Here is a 17,789-nt window from a genome sequence, read left to right as displayed (position 1 = left end):
ACAGTCCGCCAAAGAACCTTCGCCATAGGACAATCCAGAAAGAGGTGTTTGATAGTCTCATCTTGATCACAAAAACTACATCTCTTAGAGCCAGTCCAATTTCACTTTGTCAAATTATCCTTAGTTAAAATAACTTGTTTATGTACAAACCACATAAACACTTTAACTCTCAGAGGGACTTTGACATTCCAAACATGTTTGGAAAATGGAATAGAGCTAGAATTGATGACATCTAAGTACATTGATTTAACCGTGAACTCTCCATTCCTGGTTAATTTCCAGCTCAACGAAACCGGCCGTTGAGAAAGCTGCACATCCATCAGTCTTCTCACCAGATGGAGCCAGGCTTCCCAATGCGCACAGGCAAGTGTTCTCCTAAATTGGATATTAAGGGGAGCAGACCTGAGAACAGTTGCTACCAGAGCGTCTCTCCGTTGCACGATGTTATAAAGAGATGGATACTGTAACGTGAGAGGTGTTTCCCCTAGCCATGTATCCTCCCAGAATCTCGTGGTGGTACCATCTTCGATAATAAACTTTGTTCTGTTGAAAAAGACCGATTTAACTCTCATCAGCCCATTCCAAAAAGGTGAGTCCGTCGGCCTCACTGTCACCTGTGACAAAGTTTTGGACTGAAGGTACTTGTTACGCAGAATATGCGCCCACGTGGCTTCTGACTCAATAGATAACTTGTACAACCACTTGTTGAGAAGACATATGTTTTTCACCTCAAGATTTTCGATCCCAAGACCCCCTTGGTCATTTGGTCGGCAAATAATATCCCATTTAGAGAGTCGATATTTCCTTTTTGAATCATCACTCTGCCAAAAGAAACAGGATCGATAGAAATCCAGTCTTTTCCTAACTCCAACTGGTATCTCAAAAAACGACAAAAGAAACATAGGCATGCTCGTGAGGACCGAATTAATAAGAATTAACCAGCCCCCATACAACATAAACTTGCCCTTCCAACAGCTTAGTTTCTTCTCGAATCTATCCTCGACACACTTCCACTCTCTATTTGTTAGCTTATGATGGTGAATTGGTATACCCAAATACGTAAAAGGTAAACTCCCAATTTCACATCCGAACAATTGCTTATAGGCCTCTTGTTCTTCTTTGGCTCTTCCAAAGCAGAACAATTCACTTTTGTGAAAGTTTATCTTTAATCCCGTCAATTGTTCGAATAAGCATAACACCAGCTTCATGTTTCGCGCTTTTGCCAAGTCATGCTCCATGAAAAGGATAGTGTCATCAGTGTACTATAGGATAGACACCCCTCCATCAACTAGATGAGGTACGAGGCTACCTACTTGGCCAGCATCCTTTGCCCTACCTATTAGAATGGTCAACATGTCAGCTATGATGTTGAACAGAATAGGTGACATCGGATCTCCTTGTCTCAAGCCTTTATGGGTCTGGAAATAGTGACCTATGTCATCATTCACTTTGATTCCAACACTCCCTTATTGCATAAAAGATTCAACCTGGTTTCTCCAAGCCGGGTCGAAACCTTTCATGCGCAAAGCCTGTTGTAGAAATGGCCATTTAACTTTATCATATAACTTTTCGAAATCCACTTTGAAAACAACCCCATCTTGTTTTTTCGTATGGATTTCATGGAGGGTCTCATGCAGGACTACAACCCCTTCTAGGATGTTTCTGTCTGGCATGAAAGAAGTTTGGGTCGGCTGCACCACAGAATGCGCAATTTGTTCGAGTCTACTAGTCCCAACCTTGGTAACAATTTTGAAACTAACATTAAGAAGACAAATAGGCCGGAACTGCTCAATTCTCACAGCCTCTGTTTTCTTTGGGAGTAATGTTATTGTTCCAAAATTCAAATGAAACAACTCAAGCTGTCCGGAGAACAGATCGTGGAACATCGGTAACAGACCCCCTTTAATAATATGCCAACACCTCTTATAAAACTCCGCAGGAAATCCATTCGGCCTCGAAGGTTTATTGTTCTTCATCTGTCCAATCGCATCAAACACCTCTGTCTCCGAGAACGGCTCAGTTAATACCTCATTCTCATCGGCAGCCAACTGAGGCACATCCTCAATTCTCGACTCATCCAAGGACACAAAGTTATCCTCTGGAGGCCCAAAAAGCTGCTTGTAATAATTGGTAATGTAAAGTTTTAGGTTCTCTTGTCCTATGATCGTTCCCTCGTCTTGCTCAAGCTGAAATATTCTTTTCTTTCTGTGCTTGCCATTGGCAATCATATGGAAGAATTGAGTATTGGCGTCCCCTTGGACAACTTTACGAACCTTAGCTCGCAATGCCCATTTCAACCCTCTTCCCTCAACAACTCTTTCAATCGCATCTCCGCATTCACTTTAGTATGAAGCTCTGCGGAATGCAATATTGTGGACTCGGCTTTCACATCTAAGGACTGAATAAGTGTAAGGAGCCTCTCCTTTTCAATCTCATAAATCCCACTGAGATGTTTAGCCCATCCTCGCAAGAAACTTCTCAAGTTCCTAATTATTCTGCTATCTCTCAATAGGAGATCTTCCTCCTGCATCTTTCGCCCATTCTCTGGCTATTAGATCCAGGAACCCTTCTCTTTCAAACCACGCAAGTTCAAAAGAGAAAGTATTTTTGTTACCCACACGTGTTGCCTCCCCAGAATCCACTAGCAGAGGTGTGTGGTCTGAGATACCGCGAGATAATGCTTGGACTGTAACCAAGGGGAATTTCTGTTCCCACTCAACGCTTGCTAGGACTCTATCTAGCTTCTCATATGTCGGGTTTTGCAAAGTATTAGCCCACGTGAATTTTCGACCTGAAAGCTCTATCTCTCTAAGATCCAAGCTTTCGATGATGGTATTAAACATAAACGACCACCTGGCGTCGTAATTATCATTGTACTTTTCATCTCTCCTTCTAATAATGTTAAAATCTCCTCCAACCAAAATTCGGAGTTGTTTAGATCCGCAAATCCGGAAAAGATCCGCCAAAAACTCTGGTTTTAGGTCCGGCTGTGCGGCCCCATACAGCGCAACTAGTGCCCAATTAAAGCCATCGACTTTGGATCTTACTTGAAATTTGACAGCGAAGTCAGCCATAACTACAGTTCAGACTTCCAGCGTCTCACACTTCACCCCAAGAAGGATCCCCCTTGATCTACCCCTTGGAGGAAGGCAGTGCCAATAAAAATCGACACCGCCGGACAAAGTGTTCAGAAACTGAGGAGAGAAATTGTCCCTTCCTGTCTTGGAAAGGGCAATAAAATCCAATTTATGCTCAATGGAAGCATCCGCAAGAAACCTTCGTTTAGCCAAGTCCAACAGACCTCTGCTATTCCAGAAGATGCCTCTCATAGTTCATCATGGAATTTTTTGGCTGTATGGACCTTAGCACTCCTACGCACCGCGGATGTTGGATAAATCTTACGCCTCCACTTTCGCTTAGGCTTATTATCCTCCTCCACCCGGTCCTCACAACCGAGCTCCGCGGCCCTAACCTCCAGTTCCTGTACCGGAGCACTCTCCTCCAGGGGTACCAAGCCATCATCCTCCTCATTCTCATTGAGTGGATGGGCAAGATCCGCACACAATGAATCGAGTACAATGACTCCCAAAGCATCAGTATCAGAATCATTCATAGGTTTAACCGCAACTAAATTACGGATCAATTCTAAAGCACGATCCACTTCTAGGTCGAGAATGTCATTAATAGATTTTGAAATCTCACTATCATTACTACCCAGTGAAACTCCTAACTCATTTGCATTGTGTATGATCTCATCATTAGTAAAATGCAAAATAGAATTGGAAATATTGAACGACATACCAGTAGTGACCTCCATGTCATGAAGCTTGGCCGCCCGCATGGCGCACCTTAGTTGTATATCATCAACATCCACCTTGTCCTGAAGGTGACAGCTCATCCGTCTGCCCTCAGACACAGGATCCGGAATGCCATCAAAAGCGATGACCGCCTCTCTGGTTGCCCCGTTGGTGGTAAGGCCACCTGCCCCACCTCCAACGGACGGCCCAGTAATAGCAGATGGAGACCCGCCGCCCACTGCCGGTGAGCGCGGGGCTAGTGGAGGCTGGGCCGCCTGCCCAGACTCCCCACCAGGCGACCTACGCAGAGGAGAGAGGGAGGGGGCCGCCTGCCCCCGCGCCCCACCCAACCCGGCAATCGGACACGACTCCCCAGGTCCGGCCATCCGGTCCAACGTAGAGGGGGAGAGAGCCACAGGGCGATGTCGCCACCCCAGCGGTCAGTCCAGACGGAGTTCTCCAAAGCAGCGCGCCAGCAGAAGTGGGAGAGGTCATCTGCTGAAGACTGTCCCTCCCAACCGGAGAGCCCAGAGCCTCAGTAAAGTCCAGTGAAGGCAACGTGAGCTCAAACATATCCTCAGAATCAACCCTGTCACTCCACAACCTGGATTGGGCAGAAGCCGCCTGAAACGAACCGAATCTCAAGGTACTCATAGGGACAGTCATAGAAGGAACCACCCCATTTTCGGGCGTCTGAGGGTCAGCAACCGGGCCATTGGGCAACTCATGCCCATCATCCCCCTCTCGGTCCTCCGAGTTACCTGAGCCATCGTTCTTATCATGCCTGTCCACTTCCATCCCAGCCAAAGCCTGAGCGAAGTACTCAGAATCCTCAAACTCAATATCATTGTTATAAACGAGGCCCTTATGTGTCCACTTGACGACATCAGGAACGAACTCTATATCCAGCACACTTACCAACACACTAGCCACCCCGTTGGCCCGTGTAAAGGGCATATCAACTCTCTCAGGTCTGCCAACCAGAATCCCCAAATTTGCGGCAATCCGAACGTCCCGAATCAGTTTGGATGGGACTCCCGAGAACCTCAACCAAACCTGAATGAGTGGCTTTCCCTGCGGCTCCACCTTCTTCCACTCAAGAAACTCAAGAATGCACTCAGTTCCAAGAACTCTGCACGGCCCAAAACTGATAAGGCGCTCCAAGTCCTCTGCACTCGGAAACTCAACCTTATAGTTGTTATCCTCAAGGAGAATAAGCTCCCACTGAAAGTCCCCCGGAGCTAACTCCCTGAGTCGCTTGATTATCTGAGCCTCAGAAACGTCACCTTTCATGACTTTGACCACACCCGTAGTCGAGCTTCAGCCTCCTCAGGGACCTCCTCCACACAGGGAGACTCAAAGAACATCAGCTCAGCACAACAAACACCATAAATCGTGATACTCGGCATCTGATCTCTTAGTATCGGGCACTCTCCCGTGTCGTGCGCTGGTTTGAGGCAGGTGTCACAAAGCTCAGTAACACACTCAGCAATGAAATGTCCTCGCTCACCACACTGATAACACAACATCTTTTCTTTTTTCCGCCCACTTAGAAGCTCTCTCACCCTCAGACTGGTCAGCATCTTGAGAAGGAGGTGCCACTACAGGCACAGACACCGGAACCTCAGTAGCGGCCAGCGCCGTTACCACCTCCATAGCCTCACCGGACAGAGCAACCGTCTCTCTAGCCATAGGCATCTCAGAAGAGGCCGTGGGCTCCGCCATGACCGTCGATGGAGGAGGATGTCGAAACCGGTTCCTCCCACCGCGACCACCCCGATGTCCTCGGAAACCACCTCTCGACCGGCAATCCGGGCCAGAGGCGCCCTCGACGAAGCCACCTGGAGGTCCAAGAAAGAGTCTTTCAGCCGTTCCATCACCCTGCCAGGCATAGCCTCGCCCACTGAAGGCCGAGGAGGACCCACGATGCTGACCCTTGCCATACGCGTCGATGCCATCATCGCCCCACTGACCCCGGGGAGCCGCAGTATGAGCACGGTTGAGACCCGCGCCACCACCTCCCCCTTGTTGCACCGTTGCGTTTGGCACCGGCCCGGAGCGTTGAGGTGGCCTAGCAGCGACATGAGGGGGCGGTGCCCTTTGCTGATGCCCCTGCGCCGGAGGCTGCTTGCGCTGCATGCCGACAGCAGCGCCGGGCGCAGGTGGCCGCTGCCCAACTGGAGCAGCACGCCGACCCACCATAGCCGGCCCAGGGGGTGCCGCCGGCCGCGGCTCCAACGGAGAAGTCCCGCCTGCTGCCGGTCGCGGTCCCATCCAGGTAGACCCTCCCGGCGCCGGTCTAGGCCCCACTCCAAACCCTGTCGGGCGCTGGCCAGGAGCAGCCCCAGCGCCTCGGCCGATGGAACCAGACGACACCGGAGGTGCTGCACCTCGCCCAGCCTGCACACCCGTGGCAGCCCTTGAGGGCCTCGGGCCAACATTGCCGACGCCACGTCCCTCCGCCGTGCCAGGAGGAGGAACACGTGTTGCTCGTCTAATCCCACATGAAGGAAAACCAGGCTTGGCAAAATGAAGAACCCTAGTCGGCGGCAACGAGGAATCACGTAGACTCGTCGCTACGCACTCAACGGGATCACCAGTACCCGCATCGCTAATTGCCTGGGCCTCATACCCATCAATTGCGGCTGCAGTCGGCCCAACTTGCACACCCCCATGTTGGGCCACCCGACCGGCCCCAGCCTGCTCCAACTCCGGCCCAAACTGGCCCAGGATCTCGTTCAAACGCACAACCCTCGCCGCCCAGATCTCAGCCACGGAGGTGGTCACCGGCGCAGGCAGCGGCACATTGATCCTGCCCTTCCTCTTCTTCTTCTTATGTACTACGCGAGTCCAAGAATCGGAATCAAAAAAATAAGCTGAAGTAATGGGTTTGAGACATACCTTCGGAAGGGCGCCTTTCCATGCCCGACCCGTGGCCGCCGCCGACGTCCTCCAGTGAATGATCCGGCGTACCACCTCCACTGTCTCTTCAGAATGCAGTCCTCGTCTCGCCGGATCGTCCAATGGCATGACCCCGTCAACTATCGTGGCCACCTCCTCCTCCGAATACCCTGGGTCACCCGGGTCGACCGCCCAGGTGCACCGATGCATGCTCCATGGCTCATCAATGATCTCTATGTAGAACAAGAGAATTGATATCACATTGAAGTGTTATTACCAGTACCACATATATATTGTACACATTTACGCTTAGACAAGTGAAGCATGTAGGCATGATTAATTGGCTTCTTGATCGTACTGAAACCTCTACATTTTGGACTTAATTGACCGGATACATTCCAATACTGAAGTTGATTCAGTCTCATTACTACTTAACTGCCTAGGTGTTCCGTTAGGCTTAACTCGTGGCTTTTGGTTTTTGCCTTATAAGCCAAAAAGCACATATGTAGGTGTTTTTTGGCTTTTGACTGGATATTTGAATATTGGTCAAAAGCAAAAATCCAAAGGAAAAAGCACATAAATAGGTGTTTTTCCATTAATAACGCCAAAAAAACTAGCTAGATCCGCAAATTAAATCTAACCAAACATACGATTGCCTACTAGGGCTCATCCTAACTTGGCTTGTGGCTTTCTCTTTGAGCCCTGCAGCTTAGTTCCATACAGCCTAACATTATTGCTACCAAAAAAAGACACACCTACATGCGTACACGTCCATAAATATATAATACACCTTGTTCATGAAGTATTATTTTCCTATGCATGACAGCTACATGGAGAATAGAGAGTTTGATGTTTTGATTGGTTCGTTCAACGGCACGCAACAAGCATTGATTACAATATAGTACTGCTCTATGGCATGGACGGCGTTGCTGATTACAACAAGATTAGGCTGAACCATCTATGCTAAATTAAAACAGAACACAATGTTGGGACTAACCCTAGACTAGCTCGAAGTAGTTTTCAGGAACGGAGGTGGAAGAAAGCAACCAGGGACTCGCATGTTTCTGGCAACGTACGCCACGGCGCCGGACGCCCTTTTTCTCTTGTTATATAAAGCTGGACACACCAGATCGTATCTGGACTAACAACCCACGTATAACAACCTGGACGCTCTACCAAACTCAAATCACAGCCGGGTTTGTAGCTAACAGAAACGCAGCGCTAACGGAGCCTCCTAGCGATCCGGTCTTCCATCGATCGTGAGCCCGGCTTGCTCGTCCGCCCGACCTGGATGCCAGGTTCCTCCCGTTGCACCTGCTGCACGCTATCTCGATCGCCATACGATCGCCACTAACCGGCTAGACTCGACCCAAACACACGCGCACACATACGCTGGTGACCACGGACACGAACGCGCACACACACGCGACGCACATCCGCACACACGGTTTATTCCTAACACACAAAATCTTAAGCTCATATTTGTCATCGGATTTATTCACTAGCGTATATGGAACCAAAATGAGCAAGCAAATACCACCGAGCAAGTAAACTTTTGACTTGATGAGCGACGTTCAAAATAATGAGCTGACGGAGTATATTCACAACCACGTAAACAGTCAATCCTTGAATTATCGTTCTCATGAATATTCTCCCACCAACATGATGCTTCAAATCATGCAACTACAGCTCACGCTAATAAGTGCCAGAACATACTAGTTTTACCAATGGATAGCGTCTTCGTTGATAACAGAAAACTCACAGCCACTAATAAACATGAAAACTACGATGTCCATTCAGTCACCAACGTAGATAGGCCACGGGTCTGCTGATTTGTTCGCATGATGCATGTCAATCTTGTTATGCCCCAGTTATCCTCCAATGATGTAGAGCTACATGAGCTCTGGTGGTAGAAATATTTCCGGCACCTCTCAATCCTAGCAACCACCTTTCCAGCGGCGCCTACTCGATTGCAATCTTGGCCTCTCCGCCACCTGTGCCGACTACCTAGCTGGCCCCGACGCATGCTCCATGGCTTTGTCCTTCTAGAACGATTGTCCACACCATGGCCATGCGTGCTCGCCACGTCGCCATCCATGCGAAGGCCCTGTATGACAATACCAACGTTGCCATCACCGCCTCGGTGCCTCTTCCTTCTAGTGCCCGTGCTGCACTATGTGATCTTACATGGCCTGCGGCAATGGAGGAAGAGTTTGACGCGCTACAAGAAAACCTCACGTAGACACTCGTGCCATTCCCCGTGGTGCAAACACCGCCACGCACAAGTGGGTATTCTGGCATAAGCCCAAGCCGGAAGCTTCCTTGTCCCAGGAGGCACACGCGGGCTGCTCCGCTAAAATAACTCTTTGGTGATCCATCTGGTCCCAAGTCACGTCGAATACCTCGTCGTTGTTGCGGACGACCCATGGTGCCGGAGCAAGTGAAGTCTGTTTAAAACCTTAAGGTTGTAGTGTTCGCCCTAAATGAACCCTCACCAGTAAATCCCTGAAATCTATAGTCTGTATTCACTGATCCCGGACGATGAGCTGAAGCTTGCTGCTGGCCGCCGGAAGACGTGGACTGGCTTGGACTGCCACATTTGGGCTTGTGCTTGTGTAATTTGAGTTTGAAACGATGATGCGAAGGAAGGCACGTACGTGTGTCCTGTATCTATATCACTATATGTACGCTCGATCTGGCTTGGCCAATGCATGCAGGATGAAATATTCTCACGATCAGTGTTGCTTGACGAATCAGAATTTCATTATTTCTACGTTATCGTCGAAATAATCTTAAAGTTATAGATGATTCTTGTTCAGAGTCCAGTTCCTTCGTAGCGACATTTTATCCACGATCCATGATGGACGCGTGCTTTGATTGCTAGCTAGACATTGCATGCATGTATGCCTTCTTTTTCTGAGTTTACACATGCGTACTGTGTTTGGGCATGCGGTCTACACATGCATGCAAAGAGAGCCTTTGCTCAATGGTTGGGCATACGGTTGTGCAGCCTAGTGACCCGAGTTTAATTTCTAGAATTGACAGGTGATGCACAGGGATTTTCTCCCGTTTATTGAGGATCAAGCTTGATGTATGGTGTAATCTCTCATCAAAAAATATCTTGATACTCATTTAAAAAATTCTGAGGACCATGTTTATCTTGGTACTCATACTAAAATGGTTGTATGCATCCCTGGTTGGTGCGGAGGCCGGGAAGTGAAAATCTCTTCCATTTTTTTCCCAGGTGACGGTAAGACCGACTGATTCGCCTATTTGGAAGGGACTCATGCATGTAAAAGCAGCCTTTTTCGACAGGACAAAATTTGTAGTTGGCAATGATACCTCCACAAGATTCTGGGAGGATACATGTCTAGGGGAGACGCCCCTTGCAATCCAATATCCTTCTCTCTATAATATTGTTCAGCAAAGACACGCTTATGTTGCAAAAGTACTACAGTCAAATCCTCTTAATATTCAATTCAGGAGGACGCTAGTGGGGCACCGTTGGGAAGTTTGGCTCCATTTTGTGAGAAGATTGATGGAGGTCCAACTCTCTCAACAACCAAATCAGTTGCGCTGGAAACTAGCTAAGAATGTGGAGTTTTCGGTTAAATCCATGTATTTGGATATTATCAATGCTAGCGTTATTCCTAGTTAGAAGCATGTCTGGAAAGTCAAAGTGCCTTTAAAAATCAAAGCGTTTATGTGGTTTGTCCACAAACAGGTTATCTTAACTAAAGACAATTTGGCGAAACGCAATTGGTTGGGTTCTAAAAGATGTAGTTTTTGTGATAGTGATGAATCAATCAGACACCTCTTTCTCGATTGCCCTCTGGCAAAGATTTTGTGGAGGTCGGTCCCCATAGCTTTTAATATTTCTCCTCTGAATTCCATCAACACATTATTTGGGACGTTGTTAGATGGGATTGACGTAGTAACAGCAAGGCATATCCGTGTAGGAGCACTACAAGAAATATGTCAACTTGTGACCACCACTATTGGTCACTGAATGGTCACTGTTTTCCATTTGTGACCTTTTTGTGGCCAAAACCAGAAGGTCAAAAGCTGACGGTCGTAAACTGACATTTTTGACCTTTCTTCTGAAATGGTCTCTGGACGTTTATGACCAAAATATGCCTACTGTGGCGTTTTGGTCACTAGCAACCTCCCCAGACCACGTAGGCATCCAGCGTGGCAAGCTGATGTGGCACAAGAATCAGCCCGGTCTGATTCGGTTTTCTACATGGGCCTAGCCCAACAATTTGGCCTTTTTAATATTTATTTTTCCTATTAATTTTTGCTAGCTACATGGGCCTGGCCCGACAATTCAGCCTTCTTATTTCATTCCATTTCGCAGTCCATTTCATTAAGCCTTTTTTACAGGTTTTTCATAAATGCAGAATATTTCAGTCCACTATTGTTTGGCCATAGCCTTTTTAGAGCCCAAATACTATTCGATCCAGTAGAACATTCATCTTTTTCATTCACATATTTCATTTTACACATTTCAAATGCAAACAATCAATAATTCTCTCAATTAAATGATCAAATCCAGAAACTCACAACAGCACATACATGTGTGTATGATCCAACAACTGTACATATACAATAAAATACAAATACACATGCAGCATCAACTAAAACTATGGTGCACATCTCCAGACTTCTTCTCATCTTCCGTTAGAGCAGCAACAACCTAGACGACATTAGAGCTTGATCTATATAAATTATTAGTGAGATACAGTGGGAGTTAAATCATTGCCAATAAAATATATCCATTCAAGAGAATAAGAATTATACATAAATGCCCAAATGCCTCAGTTCAGCAAGCACTAAGCATGGCATAGCAAAACTTCCAAAACTTGACTGCAGCACGTTATCATATGAAGCATAATGATAAAACAGAACAATGGATTTACTGTGTCTATATTCTGGTGACCCTGTCATTTGTTACATGATACACTCATGTGTACATATTCTGATAACCATTACCATCTAGCCAAGAACAACATGGACATGATACCAGTTACCTACCAAGACATAGAAAGTCATTCACTACAAACAATAAACAGAAAATACAGCAGAGAGAGTGTCTCTCTCACCAGATGTGCTGGTCGCTGCTGGAATTACAGAGTTCAATACAGACAAGGCAGCTTAATAGAAGATAAGATAAAAAAATAAGTCACATATTTTCTGCTAGCAAACAATAGGTTGAAACCATGTCATGGCTGCGAATACAGGAACTAAGTTATAATGACACTGGTCCCTTTAATGTTTTACTTTATTTGTCCATCAAGACTGAAAGTTCAAGAGAACTACTTGGATGTTATAACAGTTTCAACGCATTTAAATAACAGTGTAACAAAAGCCAGCCATGCCTCGACGATCGTGGTATCAAAGACCACGTAGGCAAGAAAGGGGAGGGACCAAAGAACTCACCTAAACCACTCATGCCGCATCCAGCACCGTTGGCACCACCTATTCCTGCTCAAATAGAGCAGTATGTCATGGGACAGTGACTTATCAATAATAGCGTTTCAGGAAAATAGGAGGTTTACATGATAGTATGTAATGGGACAGCGACCTATCAATCACACACAGTACAACAGAAACATCTCTATTTGGCCCTAAACTAAACCAAGATAGTTTGTATTGCAGATAAAACCAACCTACAGCAACCATGGTACTAAGAAGAGCAGTAGGTCCGCCTCTTATACACCCAATCTACAGCAGTTGCGGCTACACCCAAACTACATCAGCAGTTCTACCGATAGCAACAGATCGAGTCAATTGTCTCACCTACAACAGCTCACCATGAGCGAAGTTGAGGAGGGCCGGGGCAGGAGCAGCTGGATGCAGGTCGCGGGCATGGTCGGGGAAGGACGTAGGTCGTCCGAGGATCCCGTCGACGCTATCGCCATCTTGGTTGCCGGAGAGATGTGGCCGTGGCTGTGTCCACATGCTTGTATCCAGCCCGCAGCCATCATACATACATTCAGTTTATTCAGCATAATCCTACTGTCATTTCCAAGCGAACTAGCAAGACTTCTGTAGTGTAAATATGTATGTGAAAATTGAATTATTTGTATCAAACTGGTTCAGATTGCCTTCTAGCATCTTTACGGTAGGCATAATGCAAATACCAGTTGTTTCCATTCAACTCCTTCTACTTATGTATAATTCTACAAGTCCAGACAGCTCCCAATTTCTAACTGAAGATTAGCAGCAGTTCAGTTTCAGTAAATTATTCTTCAGACAATTTCATTACACTGTCTTCCAGCACAAGCTGGTCATGTCAATGCAGCAAAGAGTATCGACCGTTGAAAAGAAAAATGTTGCGAAATCACGTTTCGGAGATGAAGATGTGACAGCTATAGCTGCTGGTCCGCATAAGCCTGAGCTGTATCACCCCACCATGGGTGACCTGGCTATTTAAAATTGGTGACAAATTTCCCCACTAGCTTACATGGGGTATTGCAACAACCCGCAAACACATATGCATTATTGTGTGGCTACTAAAGTAGAAACTAGTGACATGAAACAAGCGTCTCACCTCTGCCAGCTTGAAGAGCTTGTCGATGGTCTCCGTGGTGGCCTGCTGCCTCGAGTAGTCGAGGAAGACGCCTTCGAATTCCCTGGCAATCCAATCCAAGGAATCGACCGTCAGCACCCCAAAGACGACTTTGTGGAAGGAAGGAAGGAAGGGGGACGGGGCCTTACGTTGTCATTGCCTTGCATCGGTCGGCGTCCGTCATGAGATCGCGCAGGTGCGTCTTGTGGATCGCGCCGACGTGCGCCTGCGTCCACGAAAACCAGCACCACCGCAGCCACCCAGCGTTACAATCCGATTCAACGCACACAATAAGAGGAGGAAGGGGAGAAATCCGTGGGCGGGGCCGCACCTGGAGGGCCTTCCACTGGTCGGTGTCGGAGATGAGCGCCGGCGGGGGGACCTGGCGGATTCGAGGCGGAGCCCCGGAGGCAGCACATACCACCTGGAGGATATCGACGGCGGGCAGCGAGAGAACCGGGCACGGTCGCAGAGGAGATGAGATATCGGTGGTGGAAGACAGGACAGGGGAGGGGGCCCCACTTCTCGACCACCGCCACATTCGCCTGCTCCACGCACCCGCTGAAGAGGAAGAAGGCGCTCACCATCTCCGCCGCTCCCCTGCTCCCGCCTTGTCGTCCGACCAGAGAAAGAGGACGCCATCCGGGCGCAGCACCGGATCCATGCCATCTGCAAAGAGACAGTGGGGATTCAGATAGATAAAACGAGAGAAAGAGGCAGTGGCGGAAGAGAGAGAGAGGGATAGAGGGAGAGGGAGGAGGCTAGATCCGGCGAGATTTGATCCCACGCGGGTCAAATTTGTCAAAGAGCTCGATATGGGTTGCAGCGGCGGTTGGATCTGGATGGGGATGGCCGTGTGGCTGTGGGATTGGGGTGTAGCGTGCAGAGGTGGCGGCGGCGATGGGGACAAGGGAGCGGGAGGTCGGCGGCGGTGGGTGAGGTGGACGGCGAGAGTATGTGCTTTACTATGGGCAATTTGGAACTACAGAAATGATTTGATTTTTAACTGAATAACAAATATTCATTTCTTGCAGGTTATCTTTAGGGCCACTGCACTTATCCGTATATGGTCGCTACTCACTCCGACAGAGGTCAGGGAGCATTTGGTTAATGGATCTATCCGATGGAAGACGGTAGCTCGGGTTATATTCAACCGGTTTGGATGGCGGTCATGTAATTGGATAGGTATTTAATTTCCTATCTGTTTTATTTGTCTGCCCGTTGTGGCTGTCCGATTTGTTGCTTTTGTGCTCTGTGTCGAGCACAACCTTTTTGTTTGATACTACGAGAGTTTTGTTGGATCTTTTGCTTATTAATAATATCGTCGTATGCATCGTTCTGATGCAGAGGCCGGGGCAAACCCCCTTTTCGAAAAAAAACACATGCGTACTGGGCTGTAGCATTACAATCTAGCCGCTTTGCATGTACTAGTATCCAAGAGCTCGATCGATGTGGCTACCAGATCGAGGCCACCTCCTTCCAAGCGTTCATGCGTGTGGCCGACACACTCGCCCAGGACGCGCACGAGAACCACGTATGCTACCTTGCTGCCTGGTTTTCATGAGCTGACGCAAGAGAGAAAGGGAAGAGGACAGATAGATGAGGAAAATGGAGATGACATGTAGGCCTAGGTTATCAGTGAGAGAATGAGTGATCCCGGCCAGGATTGTGCTTACAAACAGGTTTAGGGTTTGTTTTCGGTTAAAAACAATCGGGATTTCAGAGGATAGTGTACGAACTTCTGGGATTACGAAAAAAGGATCCCCCTCCCCCAGCTTTATATTATAAAGCAAGAACCACTTACATCCAAAGCATCGATACAAACGCACATCACACATTTCCAAGGCGAGATACAAGAAAGCCGGGCAACGAAACACACCCTCAACGTAAACCAAGCACCTACAAAATGTGCAAAAACGGAACCGCTTAGTGCCGACGGAGACCACCAAGAGCAATCGTCCGGGAGGGTATGTGACATACCACGCCGGACCGAGGGCTCCAAGACGATGCCTCCAAGAAGGGTACGACCACGGAATATCGCCACCGTCCGATCCGAAGATCAAGTTTTCACCCGGAGCGAGAGGAAGGAGAGGGAGCACCACGACAGAGCCTACAAGGAGGAACACGACATCCGCGAACGCCGCCACCATCGGCCAGTGCACGAACTGGATAGGTGATGAACCCCGGTGTTTCAATCCCTTCGTCGCATCCCCGATCCCTGGTACTGGGCTGTAGCATTGCAAACTGGCCGCTTTGCATGTACTAGTATCCAAGAGCTCGATCGATGTGGCTATCAAATCGAGGCTACCTCCTTCCAAGCCTTCATGCGTGTGGCCGACAAACTCGCCCATCCCGCACACGAGAACCACAGATGCTACCTTGCTGCCTGGTTCGCATGAGCTCACGCAAGAGAGAAAGGGAAGAGGACACAAAGATGAGGAAAATGGACATGACACGTCGGCCCATGACTGGGATTGTGCTTCCAACCAGGTTTAGTGTTAAAAACGATCAGGGTTTCAGAGGATAGGGTACAAACTTCCAGGATTTGAAGGCGAGGGCTCGTTTACGACTAGCTCTACAATCTTAAGGTTCAAATCATACTTCACTCCGCCGGAGCCTGTTTATGGTCCCGACTTCCACGGCCCATCACCGATTAGGGTAATCACCTTGTCCTCTTCGTCCCAATTTGCTGCTACGCCAACGTAGGGTTAGGGACTCCGGTGCAGCATTGGCTCGTCAATGACTGCGGGCTAAAGTTGATACACTGATATGTTATGGAAATCTCATGAATATGGTACGTACGTAGCATGCACCCTACTTGAGTGGCTTTTGGTTTTTGCCTTATAAGCCAAAAAGCACATATGTAGGTGTTTTTTGGCTTTTGACTGGATATTTGAATATTGGTCAAAAGCAAAAATCCAAAGGAAAAAGCACATAAATAGGTGTTTTTCCATTAATAACGCCAAAAAAACTAGCTAGATCCGCAAATTAAATCTAACCAAACATACGATTGCCTACTAGGGCTCATCCTAACTTGGCTTGTGGCTTTCTCTTTGAGCCCTGCAGCTTAGTTCCATACAGCCTAACATTATTGCTACCAAAAAAAGACACACCTACATGCGTACACGTCCATAAATATATAATACACCTTGTTCATGAAGTATTATTTTCCTATGCATGACAGCTACATGGAGAATAGAGAGTTTGATGTTTAGATTGGTTCGTTCAACGGCACGCAACAAGCATTGATTACAATATAGTACTGCTCTATGGCATGGACGGCGTTGCTGATTACAACAAGATTAGGCTGAACCATCTATGCTAAATTAAAACAGAACACAATGTTGGGACTAACCCTAGACTAGCTCGAAGTAGTTTTCAGGAACGGAGGTGGAAGAAAGCAACCAGGGACTCGCATGTTTCTGGCAACGTACGCCACGGCGCCGGACGCCCTTTTTCTCTTGTTATATAAAGCTGGACACACCAGATCGTATCTGGACTAACAACCCACGTATAACAATCTAGACGCTCTACCAAACTCAAATCACAGCCGGGTTTGTAGCTAACAGAAACGCAGCGCTAACGGAGCCTCCTAGCGATCCGGTCTTCCATCGATCGTGAGCCCGGCTTGCTCGTCCGCCCGACCTGGACGCCAGGTTCCTCCCGTTGCACCTGCGGCACGCTATCTCGATCGCCATACGGTCGCCACTAACCGGCTAGACTCGACCCAAACACACGCGCACACATAAGCTGGTGACCACGGACACGAATGCGCACACACACGCGATGCACATCCGCACACACGGTTTATTCCTAACAATCTCTCCCTAAACTGTGACCTACAGGAGGCCCGGCTCTTCGTCGATGTCTGCGAGGAGCGCCTTCTCCTTCTTCGGCTGCCGGCAGTCACGGGAGAAGTGGCCACGAACGCCACAGTTGTAGCACTTCCCGCGCCGCCGTCTCGTGCCCGAAGCCACACTGCTCGCACCGTCGTCGTGGTCGAGGTTGCCGCCACGCTGACGCTGCCGTGCCTCCCACTGGGCCGCCGTGAGCATCAGTTGATCGCCGCCTCGTCCGCCGTTGTCCTGTGTGCGCCGACGTAAGCGTTCGTCAAACGCCTTGAGCCTGCTCAACGCCTCCTCGAACGCCATCGTATCCACGTTGCAGAACTGCTCGATCCCGGCCACCGCGGCATACAACCGATCGGGCACCGTGTCGAGCAGTTTTTTCACCATGGCGGCGTCGCCGAGCGTCGAGCCGAGGCCAGCATACCTTGCTGCCATGCCGCCGATCTTGCCGGCGTACGTGTCCAGCGCCTCCCCCTCCTCCATGCGCAGGTTGTCAAACTCGCCACGGAGGGTGGAGAGCCGCGCGGCCTGGACCCGATCGGCACCGACGAACCTCGTCTTCAAGCTGGCCCACACCTCAGCCGCCGTCTTCTTCGTCGATACCTGCATCAACAAGTCTTCGGAGAGCGCACCGAACAGCACCGCCCTCGCCGTCTTGTTCTTCCCCGCGTC

The 17,789-nt window shown here is 48.6% G+C and overlaps 1 long non-coding RNA gene across 1 annotated transcript; it reads right to left on the bottom strand.

Moving 5' to 3' along the window:
- Nucleotides 1-13,245: 13,245 nt before the first annotated feature.
- LOC119306796 lies at nucleotides 13,246-13,647 on the bottom strand. The gene is made up of 3 exons (XR_005149042.1): nucleotides 13,601-13,647; nucleotides 13,419-13,495; nucleotides 13,246-13,333 (listed from the first exon to the last, which is right to left on the bottom strand). It is a non-coding gene; the product is annotated as an uncharacterized LOC119306796 (long non-coding RNA).
- Nucleotides 13,648-17,789: the final 4,142 nt, after the last annotated feature.

The sequence above is a fragment of the Triticum dicoccoides genome, chromosome 5B (assembly GCF_002162155.2).
Source record: "Triticum dicoccoides isolate Atlit2015 ecotype Zavitan chromosome 5B, WEW_v2.0, whole genome shotgun sequence".
Taxonomy (NCBI): Eukaryota; Viridiplantae; Streptophyta; class Magnoliopsida; order Poales; family Poaceae; genus Triticum; species Triticum dicoccoides.
The sequence above is the reverse complement of the archived record's forward strand: the minus strand, read 5'-3'. Positions and strand labels throughout refer to the sequence as shown.